Source organism: Capra hircus, chromosome 4 (genome assembly GCF_001704415.2).
Source record: "Capra hircus breed San Clemente chromosome 4, ASM170441v1, whole genome shotgun sequence".
Taxonomy (NCBI): Eukaryota; Metazoa; Chordata; class Mammalia; order Artiodactyla; family Bovidae; genus Capra; species Capra hircus.
Genome location: NC_030811.1, coordinates 85,755,150 through 85,772,145, shown reverse-complemented (window position 1 = coordinate 85,772,145; position 16,996 = coordinate 85,755,150). Strand labels below are relative to the sequence as shown.

The window sequence follows — 16,996 nt, the reverse complement described above, 5'->3', positions numbered from 1 at the left end:
TCACCAGTTATAGGTGTTACACATCTTCTATCTCATTTTCATAACTGACTACTCATATATTCTTCACCTTGGATGAATGCATGTTTAATTTAATATAAACAAAATTGTCTTATCCTTTATGGCATCTAAGATTATCTGTCTTTTTCTTTACTTTTGCTCAATGACTTCTTATATCAAAGTTATAAAGATATTCTCTATAATATTTTATTAAAGCTTTATAGTTTTGCCTTCCATACTTTGTTTTGGAATCCTTCTAGAACGGATTTTTTTTCTCTGTTTATAGGAAAGGGTTCTTTATCATAGTTTTCAATAAGTATATCCATTTTTTTCTGCATATTTGAAAATATCATTCTTTTCTTGCTGACCTGCCATATCATCTCAGTCATATATCAATTGCCATGCATCGCTGAAGGCTATTTTGACTGTAAATACTACTATAATTTTACTATGTTGCATCTATAAATAATACATGATTTGGTTATTTTAGATCTGCATTTTATAGCTTCTTATTCTCTGTAGAGATTTCCTGGCTTTTATTTCTTTAAAAACATTATATACATATGTGCTTCTAGTATCTGGTTTAAAAATCGTTTTGATGGTTTTGCAAGCTCCTTATCTTTCATATTACTGGTCAGGTTCTGTCATGGTAATTTTTGCCTGTGTTTGGTTTTCTTTACCTGGTGCTCCTTGATGACCTTTTACAATAGCTTCTTGAGCTTCCCTCGTGGCTCAGATGGTAAAGAATCTTCCTGCAGTGCAGGAGACCTGGGTTCAGTCCCTGGATTGGGAAGGTCTCCTGGAGAAGGGAATACAAAGTTATTCTCTCCAAGGGCAGAGGAGTCTGGTGGGCTACCGATCATGGGATCACGAAGAGTTGGACACAATTGGGTGACTAGCACTTTCTAGGGATGTTGTACCAGGAGTGCAGCTAGGTATTCTGCAATGACCTAGAGAGATGGAAGTGGCCGGGCGGGGTGGGGGTGGGGGGGGCGGGCAGCACTATGGAAGGGAGGCTCAAGTGTAGGAGGGGTATAAGTATACATAAGCTGACTCACGTTGTTGTACAGCAGAAACTAACACAACATTGTAAAACAATCATACTTCAAATTAAAAAAAAATGAAAAAGAAACACATAAAGTTACTGATTATTTCAAAGATGAGAAAAAAAAAAAACACAAAAACACAAACTCAGGTTTAACATGAAAGCTTATGTCTTCCAGGAATTATTTGCCTTTTCATTTGCTTTGGCCAAGTACCTGAAGTACTACCAAGTGAAACTATGCTTGAAGATTCTTTGGCCAATCAGAGTCAGGAAGACTCAAACTGAAATTCATGTGATATTGTTCCAAGGGGTCATTTCTTTCTTTTTTTTTTTTTTTTTAGGCCTGGCCAATTCCATTTATTTAGGTGTTAGGATGTGTCACTCACTCAATAATAGAAGTGTGAAGCTTCAATATTCCCATCCTTCTATTACTGTCATGATACTCTTGTTAGTTTTCATCCTAGTAGATTTAACCAGCTGAATTTATCATATACATGTATTTTTAAAATATATATAAATCCTATTTTCATGAAAAATGTCCTTGGAATTTTGATAGGGTTTTTCATTGAATTTGTAGATTGCTTTAGAGAATGTGGACATTTAGCAGTTAATTCTTTCAATCCATGAGGATGAAATATACTTACATTTTTTTGTACATCTTCAATTTTTTTCAACAATGTCATAGTTTTCATCATACAGGTCTTTCACCTCCTTGATTAATTTTCTTTTTTTTTACTTTATTTTACTTTGCAATACTGTATTGGTTTTGCCATACATTGACATGAATCCACCACGGGTGTACATGCGTTCCCAAACATGAACCCCTCTCCCACCTCCCTCCCCATAACATCTCTCTGGGTCATCACCGTGCGCCAGCCCCAAGCATGCTGTATCCTGCGTCAGACATAGACTGGTGATTCAATTCTTACATGATAGTATACATGTTACAATGCCTTTCTCCCAAATCATCCCACCCTCTCCCTCTCCCTCTGAGTCCAAAAGTCCGTTATACACCTCTGTGTCTTTCTTGCTGTCTTGCATACAGGGTCGTCATTGCCATCTTTCTAAATTCCATATATATGTGTTCGTATACTGTATTGGTGTTTTTCTTTCTGGCTTACTTCACTCTGTATAATCGGCTCCAGTTTCATCCATCTCATCAGAACTGATTCAAATGTATTCTTTTTAATGGCTGAATAATACTCCATTGTGTATATGTACCACAGCTTTCTTATCCATTCATCTGCTGATGGACATCTAGGTTGTTTCCATGTCCTGGCTATTATAAACAGTGCTGCGATGAACATTGGGGTACATGTGTCTCTTTCAATTCTGGTTTCCTCGGTGTGTATGCACAGCAGTGGGATTGCTGGGTCATAAGGTAGTTCTATTTGCAATTTTTTAAGGAATCTCCACACTGTTCTCCAAAGTGGCTGTACTAGTTTGCATTCCCACCAACAGTGTAGGAGGGTTCCCTTTTCTCCACACCCTCTCCAGCATTTATTGCTTGCAGATTTTTGGATCGCAGCCATTCTGACTGGTGTGAAGTGGAACCTCATTGTGGTTTTGATTTGCATTTCTCTAATAATGAGTGATGTTGAGTATCTTTTCATGTGTTTGTTAGCCATCTGTATGTCTTCTTTGGAGAAATGTGTATTTAGTTCTTTGGCCCATTTTTTGATTGGGTCGTTTACTTTTCTGGAATTGAGCTGCATAAGTTGCTTGTATATTTTTGAGATTAGTTGTTTGTCCGTTGCTTCATTTGCTATTATTTTCTCCCCTTCCAAAGGCTGTCTTTTCACCTTGCTTATAGTTTCCTTTGTTGTGCAGAAGCTTTTAATTTTAATTAGATCCCATTTGTTTATTTTTGCTTTTATTTCCAGTATTGTGGGAGGTGGATCATAGAGGATCCTGCTGTGATTTATGTCAGAGAGTGTTTTGCCTATATTCTCCTCTAGGAGTTTTATAGTTTCTGGTCTTACATTTAGATCTTTAATCCATTTTGAGTTTTATTTTTGTGTGTGGTGTCAGAAAATGATCTAGTTTCATTCTTTTACAAGTGGTTGACCAGTTTTCCCAGCACCACTTGTTAAAGAGATTGTCTTTACTCCATTGTATATTCTTGCCTCCTTTGTCGAAGATAAGGTGTCCATATGTGTGTGGATTTATCTCTGGGCTATTTTGTTCCATTGATCTATATTTCTGTCTTTGTGCCAGTACCATACTCTCTTGATGACTGTGGCTTTGTAGTAGAGCCTGAAGTCAGGCAAGTTGATTCCTCCAGTTCCATTCTTCTTTCTCAAGATTGCTTTGGCTATTCTAGGTTTTTTGTATTTCCATACAAATCTTGAAATTATTTGTTCTAGTTCTGTGAAAAATATGGCTGGTAGCTTAATACAAGGGTTCATTTCTTAGGAAAAAGATTTAGCTGTTTATTTCTATTTTTTTTTCCCCTATGCTCAACCTTTCTGTGAAACTCTAATGTATCACTATCTAATCATCATTGTCCTAAAGAGAACAGCCCACATGTTTCCTGCTTTGGTTGCATATGGATATCACAGTCTCCCAACCTTGGAGGGCAATGCTTATTAGAATGGATTTAGGTTCCATTGGCCCCTTGAGCCTTCACAGTTATAGCTCAGTTTCTCAACTGTGTTCATACCAAACGCGACCTCCTCTGATTTTTTATTTGGTCTTTAAAGTCTTACTATCTTGATATTCCTAGCTTTGAAGAACAAGTTTTGTTTTGCATATGTCTATCAAAAGTTTTAGCTTATTTTTGGTGTTAGTTTGAAAATGTAAATTTGTGGGACTGCTGTTGGGCTTGAGAAAATTGGAAAAGTGAGATTGTATTTTTAGAGAAAGTAGTATTTATTGGTGATGCCAAAGTCTAAATTTTGAATTTGGTAGTAGGTGACTGAGTACAGTAGAGAATAAGATCACTAGAGGATTGGGAGCAAAAGGACAAAAGAAATAAATGCAGACACAGAAACTAGTTTTCTGACATCTATCGCTGAGAGGTAATGGATCTGGCTTTCATGAAGCCTGCTTACATTACACATTCTGTTTGCATTCTCTCGAGATAGTTGTGTCTTTTATTGCTGTAGAAACCCTAATAATTAAGCTCCTCTTATTTAGTTACAATGACGAACATCTATTTCTCAAAATAGACATTATCCATTCATTGGAAACAGTATTTGGATGAATGCCTCAAGTTAGACACACTGAAAATAGAATTAGTAACAGGATATAAATGTCTACTAAATAAAAAATGAATTCACATTATTAGCATAACTCTATGTGTAATATAACAAATTTATCATTGTTAATGGAAATATTGAAAAATTTTAATTTTTACTCAAATTTCTCTACTTGTTGGTTTTATTGTTTTCCCTTTATTATTTACTTCATATTTTAAAAAATTAGTTCATTAAAATTTTTTCATGTATTTAGTAAACTACAGTTTCTACCTTGACCATCACTTTTTTTTGATAATAAATTGTTCCTTTCTAAGAGAAAAATATGTAGTTTGTTTTTAATAGGCTTTATGTAACTATATTACACTAGTACATGTAAATATTTAACACTGATTTATATTACAAATTAGGATTCCTTCCTATGTATAATTTTAATAAACCTCTTTACTATTATTTTTATTTTAATGAGTTCTTCATTTAAAAATTACAAATAGATATATCTGAAACATAATTAAAGTAATTATAATATTTAAGTGGCAGTTATTCTTCTCTGTGAAATAGTCATATCTATTCTATTTTAAAATAGTTCAATGGTCTAGAAAATAATTTTCTTCTTAGAATTATGGGGTATAGAGGGCTTTTCTTGTACTATACACAAGTAGTGCACAAATGTAGCAAGATTTAACTTGTATAAAATTAAGAATTTTAGGATTTAATATCAAGCTCATCTCTCCAGAAACTGGACACATGAGCTATGAACCATATCTTAAGCTTTCTCATTTAGAAAATGCAGAGCATATGTCTTCTAATGTGTTCCACAAAGAGTAATATATTGGGTTGGCCTAAAAGTTTGTTTGAGTTTCATAATATGGTATGGAGAAACCTGAATAAACTTTTTGGCCTACCCAATACTAAAGAAGACTGGTGTATGTGTCAGCATTGTACAAAATAAAAACTATCATGGACATGAATTGTACATAATCTATACAGTATATAATAGCCTCAATATATGTCAGCCATTCTCAATTAGGCCACTTAAAAAAAGAAAACTCTTTGTGATACAATGTGAGAAGTTATCCTGCTTTCCTCCAAAGTATCACTGTCCAATTTTCACAGTAATGTGTAATAATTAATGTATAATGCACTCATACTGATTTTTGAATTATTAGATAATACTTTTATTTAAAATAGAGACTCTGTGATATCTGTGCTTTCCCTTTGCCTACTCTTATGCAAGCAGCTCTTTATGCTAATTTTTATTATAATGTTTAGTAGCAAGAGTCACAACCTCTCCTATAAATAGTGGTGCAGGTGGTCTTCCCTGGTTGCTCAGTGGTAAAAAACATGCCTGCCAATGCAGGAGACATGGGTTTGATCCTTGAGTCAGGAAGAGCCCCTGGAGGAGAAAATGGCAATCCACTCCAGTATTCTTGCTGGGAAATCCCATGGACAGAGAGTCTGGCTTTAAAAATTTTAGCTCTTCTCTCAAATAAAATTTCCAAAATATACATATATTTCTTGTTTTTTCAAATAAATCCTTTAGTATCAAGTTTTATAATTTTATTCTTATTAAAATAATACATACATAGATGAGACTATTAATTTATTTTTTAATCTATGTGAAATTACTCTTGTTATTATGGGTATATGCTGTTTTATTTATTTTATTAAAAACTAATCATGATTACTTGGGGTATAAATTAATCAGCCATTGACTTCTGTACATTTTAATTGCATCTAGCTACATTTTCATACCATTGCATTAAAAATAAGAATTCTCAAATTCTTTATCATTACCTTTTTTTATTATGCTATGCACAATGGACCAGAAACAGTGATGATATTATCTCCCCACCATCCTAATAGGTCATTTATTCCTGTATCATGTCTTAATATGCTGGAAAAATATTTCATAACTGTTAAAAATAAAGGCTAAATAAAATGTTTCTAGCCACTCCTGATTTCAGTGTAAATGTTTATTAATTCACTTTTTATATTTAAACAAGAAAAAGTATGTCAGTTCTTGGAGGAGAAAAAAAATCACTATTCCACAATAATGATGGCAATAACTGATTCAGACAAGAAGGATCAGTAGATGATTAAACAACTGGGATCATGTTTGCTGAAAAAAACATATGACACAGCATTCAAGTAGTTCATCACAAACATTAACTTCAAAGAGAAAAACAGTAACTGTCTTGTGTAATAACATAGTGGATTCCATTTTAATGATGTAATTAAAATTAATATTGTAATTAATGGTGCAAATTGATATTGTGTGATTACTGCTGTGATATACTGAGAAGGACACACAATCACTCTTATCATTTTGCTAGACAGATACAAAATGAACCAGATCATGAAGAAGTAGCTAACCTAAACTGAGGGATATTTTATGAATGTAACGCCCTGCACTTTTTCAGAATCATGAGAGATAAAGAAAAGCTGAGGAATAAAGGAAAACATAGAAACATTTCTACTAAATACAATGCGTGATCACTGACTCAATTTGGGCTGAGGGGAAAAAGCCATATAGAGATTAGATGATGAATGAAATTTAGATACAGGCTTTCAGTTAGCTAAGAGAACCAATAATAATTTACCTAATTTTGGAAATTTCACTTTAAAAAAGATTAATCTCTGTTCCTTGGAAATAGATATTAAACTATTGGGTAGGAAATATGATTTCTATTGCTCTCATATGGTTAAGAAAAATGTCATAGCTAGAGATAAAGCAAATATTAAAAAATAGTGAAAAGTAAATAATATAGTAATTACATATTAGAATTCTTTGAAATATGCTTGAAATTGTTCTGCATGTTTGGAATTATATTAACTTAAAAACATCAGCTTTCCTTTATTGGATATCTTAGACCATAGGATGACGTTTCCTTTTCAATTACAATTGCTGTGACATCTTGTATTAACTCTATCAACCTAATCCTGTCACTAAATTACTCTTTAGTCTTTGTTACCTTTAATGCTTCCTGTATTCATTCTACAAATGCTACAGCCTGGAAGAGAGACAGAGTGGTCCTCCCTTGGTTCTTAAAACCTTAGTTCTATGGCACTCAGTGAGCTTTCCTACTCGACTGTGTATAACTAATCAACACCTTTCTTGGTCTAAACGTGTCTCTAAGAAGGTATAGGCTAGGCAAGGAGTCTCTCGTAAGGCTTGTTCTGATATCTGCTTTTTCCTTCTTCGTTTCTGCGTTATCACTTGGGTGTTGATACCCAGTCGATCCATCAACGTCATCATGATGTACACTTGTCCTTCCACCCATGCATTATCCACAGAGAAATGGTAGTGAGGCACGGTCTGGGAACAGAGGTGTTTGAGGTTTACATTTAAGTATGTGACAATAATGTTAGTCTTAATAGCAGCACAGTTTTTGATATGCTTGTATCTTTTCATTCATGTTAACTTTTGCTAAAAAAATGATTTGTACTCTTTTAGAAAATATTAACATTAGAAAGCCTGGTTGATTCAATTCTTCATTTAAGTTATAGGCAGAATGTTTCAGATAGATTCATAACCCAACAATGATGGTTAAATAGTTCACACCCTGGCAGAAAATGTAGTTTTAAGCATACAAAAGCACTAGAAGCTTCCTAGTTTCATCCCAATTTTAATCTCCCACAGTGTTCCCTAAGAGTTGAAGACTTTGGCAAGACTTGAATGCCCTAATGAAATGTGAATAATCCAGAAAGCATAAGTATGTGAATGCTGTAATGTATTTAAAGAATGACAACTGAAGGTAGATATGTATATAATTACTTCATTTATGGTTGTAGGTGGTAGTAATAAACTTTTGGCACAATAAGAATAATGTTATAATTAATTACTACATTTTTTAGGTTGTTAGTGGAACAGACCTGCTCTGTATATACAGTTTGGAGGTCAGTAGAATAGCTATTTGGCATATGATATTCATAAGGAACAGGAAATGGTACATGTCTTTGAGTGAACTCATATGTGTCAGCATACTTTATTATGTAGTTTTATCTAATATAACTTAAGGGAAGGAGATTATATAGTTCATAGTGACTCAGAGGAAAAAAAAATCTTAAAAAATTTTAAAGTTAAAAAAAAATCAGTGTGTTACAACCTTCAGTGAATTTTTTAAAACAGACTAAGCCACAGAAACCAAATACTTTAAAGAAAAAATCGCATAATGTGCAAGTGTGACTTTTCCATTAATGGGCACTCATCTTCTTAAAAGTTAAAATTTTGATAGGAAGTTTTTTTTAACCAGAGCAGCAAGATGTCAAGTTATTAAGATAATTAATTTATATATTACTTTACCTCTAATTATCATACTCTGAGTCAGTAACTTAATAATCTCAAAACCAAGATTTCTCCATATCATCTTCAGGGTAATTGTTTACATTGCAAAAAATACAAAAATCTCTTTACAAAATGAAATATCTCTTTCTTATTGAAACTTTTCCTCTTCCTCTCTCCCTCCTTCTGTCTTAAAAAACAAAAACAAAAATACCTCCATTGTCCTCACATTCTTCTCCAGCAAGTGCTAGAGGTACATGTTTTCAATTTTTTCCCTCATTTTCTTCTGAACTATCTCCAGTTTGGCCTCTGCTGACTGAGCATGCACAGAGGCATGTAATACAATTTCACCAAAATTTATTTTCTACAAGATCACCAACACATTCTTCCTTACCAAAACTGATGGTTGTTTACCAGTCTTAGACACCCTTGAGCATTCTGGAGCATCTGAAAAGCTTTTCTTTCTTAAAGCAGCCCTCTCCCTCTTGGGCAAGATTCCTCTCAGAGCTTCCCAGACTTCTCATGTCACTCCATTTCAGTCTCTGTTTCTCTCTAATTTCTGACTATTAATGTAACCCAAGGTCAGCCCTCCAACCCTGCTCTTTTCTACAGACCCTTTCTCCTTCAGCTATGGCTTAATTATGCAAGTGATCCAGGCAGAAAAAAAGCTTTTCTTCCTGTAGGGCACAAGGCAGACACAGCAAGCTCCAAGCTTCGTCCTGGGGCCAAAAAGCTCTCTTAAGTTTATCCTTTTCTTCATTTAAATAGTCTTTAAACATTTAAAACTCCCTGCTTTGCAATGGCTGGTACTTTTTTTGTCCTTTTCTTTTGTGTTCAACTTTTTAGATTTACATCCATAACTAACTCAGACCATACCATGCTTAGTAAACTTTTCAGGGTTAATTTCTTGAAGTAACTTTGTTTTTGTCACTTTATTCTTCTAATGTCGTTTTACTTAATTTACAAAATGATGTAATTATGTCTTGTCTTTAGTTCAACACAAGTGACATATTACAAAGTAGTTACATCAGGCTACCCACATGTACTCCTTAGGCACACAGGAAATTAAACTGATCAGATCTCAAAGTATTTAAATTATTACTGAAAGAGCTAATATCTAGATTTCTTAAAAAAAAGACAAATTTTTTTTTTCTTCTTTGTTATTTACAGGACAGTGGACAAAGGATACATAGATAAATGAGACATGAATCTTTTTCTCAAATTATTTCCTATATATATATAAAGTATGTTCATAAACATATTAGCAGGGCAAAGGCTAACAGGGTTTTGGAAAGAGAACTAGTTAATGGTCATAGTAAACACCCTCTTTCAAGAACACATGAAAAGACTACACATGGACATCACCGGATGGAAAATGCTGAAATTAGATTGATTATATTCTTTGAAGTCAAAGATGGAGAAGCTCTATACAGTCAGCAAAAACAAAACTGGGAGCTGAAGTGAAAATGAAAGTCGCTTACTTTGTGACCCCATGGACTATAAAGTCCATGGAATTCTCCAGGCCAAAATACTGGAGTAGATTTTCCCATTTCCAGAAGATCTTCCCAACCCATGGATGGAACCCAGATTTCCCACATTGTAGGCAGATCCTTACCAGTTGTGCCACAAGGGAAGCACAAGAATACTGGAGTGGGTAGCCTATCCTTTCTCCTGGAGATCTTCCTGACCTAGGAATCGAAATGGAGTCTCCTGAATTGCAGGCAGATTCTTTAAGAACTGAGCTCTCAGGGAGACTGGAAGCTGACGGTGGCTCAGATAATTAACTCCTTACAGCAAAATATAGACTTCAATTAAAAAAAGTAGAGAAAACCACGAGGCCATTCAGGTATGACCTAAATCAAATTCCTTACCATTATACAGTGGAAGTGACAAACAGATTCAACGGATTAGATCTGATACAGCGCCTGAAGAACTATGGATGGAGGTTCATGACGTTGTACAGGAGGCAGTGATCAAGACCATCGTCAAGAAATAGAAATACAGAAAGGTAAAATGGTTGTCTGAGGAGGCCTTAAAAATAACTGAGAAAAGAAGAGAAGCTAAAGGCAAAGGGGAAAAAGAAAGTTATACCCATCTGAATGCAGAGTTCCAAAGAACAGCAAGGAGAGATAATGAAGAAGGAATTCATAGGACCTGGACTCCATCTTAGGCCTGTTCATGCTGATCATGCTCAGCCACCTTTCCAATGGACTCTGAACTCTGTGTTTAGTGCCTATGAAAACAACAACAGAAGGATAAGACTCCCTCAAGACCAGGGAACCTTGAATATCGTATCTAGGTTACTCATCGCCTAAGAGAAAACATACACTAATCACCCCTTCCTCCAGACAGGCCATAAATTTTTCTGTATCTATCGGAGTGTAACCTTAGGTTTATTGAGTACTAGCTAATTGTTTGACTGTTTGAGCACATGAGCACATAGCATGTGAATCATGGGGTAATTGGGATTGTATTTTTCTTGGTTTATGTAAGTCTCAAGGAATTTGGAGTGGTGGGTTCAGACACGTACACATGGGGTATAAAAGATTTTCACAAATGCTGGCCGGGGTCCTTTGCTAAGAGGAGACTCTGCCTTGGGCCCTCCAGTGTAATAAACCACACTCCACTATCTGCATTGTCCTTCTGAGTGAGTTTGTTTCCTGGAACATGTAGCTACATTTGGTGCATTGGCCGGGAAACTCCTCACTTTGAGGAGACAGGTCTCATTTGAGGCCACACTGAGGCTTTGTGGCTTGAATCTCCTAGAGGGGGGAAGGCACCTCACCCCTCTGGAAGAATTCAGCCTTTCAAAGCCCAGTTTCTTCGCTTTGGCAGGTAGTGAGGCAGCAAGGGAACTGAGCGCTCAGGTGAGGAGGAACCCACATGGCAGGGTGGAGGATGGGGCCTGATCACCCCCCTGGGAGGGACTAGAAGGGGCATGGACCCACAGGGGCCTGGAATAGGCAGGCAGCAGTGATTGCTTGGTACACAGGTCGATGAGCGTGCTATGGTTTAGGAAGGAAATTTGTGAAGGTCATTTAGGAGGTGTGTCCACGCCGTCTCAGGGAAAATTATCACCAGCAATAGCCAGGGGATTTTTAGGATAGGAAACTGGTCCTTGTATGCTTGTATTCTGCCCTCCCCAAGGAGGTGTCCCATCTGCTGTGAAATCCTTGACCCCCTTGGAACTGTTAGGCTAGAAGGAAGGGGATACATAAGTGAGTATGAATTGGCTTTCCCGGAGATGGCCTGGAAAATGGTATATTTAACCCATCTGTGTTTTCATCTGCACCTGATCAAGCCCACCAAGGCAGAACGGACTTTAAGGGAGAAACAGTCTTGGACCACGTGGTTTCTGGTTCAGCTGTGCTGACTGGCAGGTGAAGACACATTGATCCCCCTTCTCCCTCTGGGATCTGGCAGGTAAGGCTCTTCTCACCCCAATTAGGAAGGAGGCAGAATGGCAATGTAAGTGTTGTTGAGTGGAAATATCAGAAGTACATAGGGTACTGAGAACTTCGTAGACAGAACGAAAAGGAAAAGTAGAAGGTTGGAGAAGGTAAGCAAGATGGGAGGAAGTGAATCTAAGGCAACTGTATTGGAGTGCATGATTAAAAATTTTAAGAAGGGATTAGGAGGAGACTATGAGGTGAAGATGAAGCCTAACCACCTCCACATACTCTGTGAGGTTGAATGGCCCCCTATGGGAATAGGATGGCCACCAGAGAACACCATGAACTTAAAAATAGTGGAAGCAGTCTATACAGTAGGAGAGCCAGGATACTTGGATCAATATCCATATATTGACTCATGGCTATGGTTAGCTCAAGACCCTCCTACTTGGACAGAGAAGGCAATGGCACCCTACTCCAGTACTCTTGCCTGGAAAATCCCATGGACGGAGGAGCCCGGTGGGCTGCAGTCCATGGGGTCGCTAAGAGTCGAACACAACTGAGCGACTTCACTTTCGCTTTTCACTTTCATGCATTGGAGAAGGAAATGGCAACCCACTCCAGTGTTCTTGCCTGGAGAATCCCAGGGACGGGGGAGCCTGGTGGGCTGTCATCGATGGGGTCGCACAGAGTCGGACACAACTGAAGTGACTTAGCAGCAGCTCCTACTTGGACAAGGTTCTGTATCCAGAAAGGAAAGGGGAAAATATTAATGGCACAAAAATTGACTGATTTAAAAAAGGAAATTCTACAGGATTTGGATGGGTCGACCTGACCCCTCCTCCATACTGGATGATGATGCTCCTGCCTCATTGCTCCACCAGGACTGGAGGCCGCCTTAATGCCCAATCCAGGGCCAGGTGAAGTCCTGCAGCAACCACTGCTCCTCTGCCAGCTCTTCCCGAGGTCATAAAGCTGCCACCTCGGCAGGCTCTGATCCCAGTGACAGAAACCTCTGGCCAGCACTTCCAGGATCCGGCTCCAGCCTAACCGCCCAAGCTATACCCATCTCTCCCAGGTGAGTACTGACAAGAAGGGGAGGGAGCTGTTGGAATTAAGCAGAGACTGCGCTCTGCCAGAGAGCCAGAGGGAACAAAAGGGAACAGACAAGAGATTTGCAATGCGAGCTGCTGCTTTGGGAAGTCTATCTTGGGCCCTCCTGAAAACCTCCTCTGCCCCAGGGACAGGACAGTCCTTCAACCCATCCCAACAGAGGCCCTGGGCAGTTATAGCCAAACCAGTGTGCCTAGTGCTGAGCTTTTGGCCACTGGAAGAATGAATGCCCTAAGGCAAGGAAGGAAGAGGAAGCTCCCGCAGTTGTTGGGCTTGCTGACTTGGAAATTAAATAGGGCTGCCGGGGCTCAGAGATATCAGGTCCCTGAGAGCCCATGGTAACCTTAAAAGTGGGGGACCAAAACACTGACTTCATGGTGGATACAGGAGCAGAATTGTTGGTAGTAACAAAACCTGTGGCACCACTGTCCGAAAAGACTATCGCTGTAACTGGGGTATCAGGAGAAGACATGATTAAATTGTTTTGCCAGCCCAGAAAATGTCAGATGGGGGGGGGGGCACCAAGTGATTCATGAATTCCTCTATATTCCTGAGTGCCCAGTACCCCTGTTGGGAAGAGACTTGCTCTCCAAACTAGGAGCACAAGTGACTTTCCCCCTGAGGAGAGGCCCACCTTCCGGATGGACACTATCACTTATTTGCTCTCTCTCTCAATACCACCCCAAGATGAGTGGAGGTTGCATGAGCCTCCGAAGGCAGAACCGGGTGGGCTGGAAGAGCATGAGAGAGAGCTAACTCAATTATTCCCTGAGATCTGGGTGAAAGACAAACCCCCCTTCCCACCAGGCTGGCTGGACATCAAGCCCCAGTGATAATAGAACTCAAACCAGGCACCATCCTGGTTAGAAAGCACCAATACCTGCTACTGATAGAGGCCTGGCCCGGCACACTGCCCTACATCAATAGAGTGAAACAAACGGGCATTCTAGTAGAGTGCCAGTCAGCTTGGAATACGCCGATCCTGCCAGTCAAAAAGGAAGGACAGGACTATAGGCCTGTACAGGATCTCAGGCTACTCACCTAGGCTACTGTGACTTTACACCCCACTGTTCCAAACCCCTATACCTTACTTAGCCTCCTCCCACCAAGGACTAAAGTTTATACTCGCTAGATCTCAAGGATGCCTTCTTCTGTGTACACCTCGCCCCAGTGTCACAGCTGATCTTTGCCTTTGAATGGGAAGATCCAGTTGGGGGCACCAATTAATAGCTCATCTGGACTCCCCCACAAGGGTTTAAGAACTCCCCAGCCATCTTTGAGAAAGCCTTGGCTTCTGACCTGAACTCATTCCATCCAGAAGAGTATAGATGTTGGCTCCTACAATATGTGGATGACCTGCTGCTGGCTGCCGAGACCAAGGGAAAATGCTGGAAAGAGATAAAAGCACTGTTCCAGCTGCTGATGGAAGCAGGTTACCAGGTGTCGAAGAAGAGGGCACAGATCTGCAAGGAGGAGGTAAGGTATCTGGGGTTTGTTTTAAAGGAGGACACAAGGTTCAAGACCCTAGTTGGGTCCTACATACTGATGACACTAGCCTGGTAAAACAAGGACAATGGCTGTCAGGTTAGCCAAAGCAGAAGGGGCCATCAAGACTGAAAAGGGATGGTGGGAATTGCCAAGTGGCAAATTATTGGTACTGGAGGAGCTGGCACTCAATCTGGTAAGCCAAACATACCAAGCAACCCACCTAGGCCATGCTGCCTGCTCACAGGTTAATGCTGCCTCTCGGGTATTCAGACAAAAACCTCCGGGTATTTAGCAGAAAGGCACGCTGCCCTTTCAACACCTGGGAGTGGACTTCACTGAAATGAAACCTCACCGACATTACTGTTACCTGCTGGTCATGGTATGTACGTTCTCAGGATGGGTAGAAGCTTTTCCTTCCTGGACTGAAAGAGCATCAGAAGTAGCCCGGTGCCTGCTTAGGGAAATAGTTCCCAGATTTGGACTTCCTACCAGCATTGATTCAGACAATGACCCAGTTTTTGTAGCTGATTTAGTACAACAAGTAACAAAACTCTAAACATCAAATGGAAACCGCGCACTGCATATAGGCCCAGAGTTCTGAGATGGTGGAATGAACCAACCGGACATTAAAGGGACTCTCCAAGTGGATCATAGAGACTGACTGCTCCTGGGTGGACTTGCTTCCAACAGCTCTGCTCAGACTCAGGATGACCCCACAGTCCCAAGGCTATTCTCCATACGAAATTGTGAATGGGAGGCCCCCTCCCATAATAAAACAGGTGTCAACAAATTTGCCTCAGGTAAGGGGGAATAGGATATAACAGCAGATGGAACTGGGTAAGGTAATAAATCGGGTAACTAAGTTTGTACAAGAAAAGGGTGCCATTCCCCCTTGGGGAACAGATTCATGAGTTTACACTTGGTAACCAAATATGGGTCAAAGATTGGAAACATGATTTCCTAGCCCCTTGGTGAAAGGGCCCTTATGTTATTCTAACTACCCCTACTGCAGTTAAAGTTGTAGGTATTGTCCCTTGGATCCATCATACGAGGGTGAAGAGAACATACAACACAGACCCAGAAAACGCTGAGTGGACCCCCAGAGGGACCCCGCTGACCCTCGAGAGACTAAGACCATCCTTAAGAAGATGGAAAAAAGATCCTGGAGAAGCCCCTTCAGGATGAAGCTGCACAATCAACTCCTGCTGCTTGGCCTCATCAACGTGATTTTGAATTTAACTTCCGTTTCAACTCAGGTCAATGTTTTCATCTCATGGGCACATTCCTATGCAGACTTCCACAATACTTCCGACTGCTGGGTATGTAGGGCTGTGCCTCTCTCAGTGATGGATGGACTTCCTTGGTGGGTGTCACCATTCTGCCAAGGAGATTTTAAACCACTCTGCTCTTTTCTGGGATGACAAAAAGAGATCTTCCTCTCTCTTGTCAATCATAACCTCTCCTTGCTCTCTTGGTGTAAGACCTACAGTCAATAGACTTGGGTCATGGGGTTACATTTTATATAAATGCCAGTGTAACAAAAGCCTAACCTACTTGTAATCTACCCCGGTAGCCCTGGTAAATCTACCTTATTTACATGCAAGGTGGACAAGATCCACGTTTCAATGATAATGAGTATATTGCTGCCTTATTCGTATCCTCTATAGGGACAACAGATATCATGATTAAAGTAGAGGCCTTGACTAATTTCACACAACAGGCCCTCCTAGATAGAACAAAAGCCATCCAAGCCTTAAATGAAGAGCAAATCCAAATGAGAAAAGTGGTAATTCATAATAGTATGGCTTTGGACATACTCACAGCTGCTCAAGGAGGGACCTGTGCTATAATTAAGGTTGAATGTTGTGTATACATTCCTGACTTATCTGGCAATGTATCGACTGCTTTAGATGACATGGAAAACCAGGTAAAAGCAATGTCAAATGAAAACATTCCTTTCTGGACTTCGGTCCTATCTTGGGTGAAAGGCGATTGGTGGAAAAATACATTTACCACTGTTATAGTTGCTTTGATAGTTCTGCTTTGTGGACCCTGAATTTTACAATGTATTATGAACTTTATAACCTGAAGGTTGATGTCATTTCCCCAAATTGACGGTCGGAGAGCCTGGGTGCAATATATCCGTATGAATGATGCTCATAATATGAGTTAAGAGCATCAAGAGGGGGGAATGAAGAAGGAATTCATAGGGCCTGGACTCCATCTTAGGCCTATTCATGCTGATCATGCTCAGCCACCTTTCCAATGGACTCTGAACTCTGTGTTTAGTGCCTATGAAAACAACAACAGAAGCATAAGACCCCATCCAGACCGGGGAACCTTGAAGATCATATCTAGGTTACTCATCGCCTAAGAGAAAACATACACTAATCACCCCTTCCTCCAGACAGGCCATAAATTTTTCTGTATCTATCAGAGTGTAACCTCAGGTTTATTGAGTATTGGCTAGTTGTTTAAC

At 39.2% G+C, this 16,996-nt stretch overlaps 1 pseudogene; it reads left to right on the top strand.

Moving 5' to 3' along the window:
- LOC106502020 lies at positions 14,415-16,752 on the top strand (annotated as a pseudogene).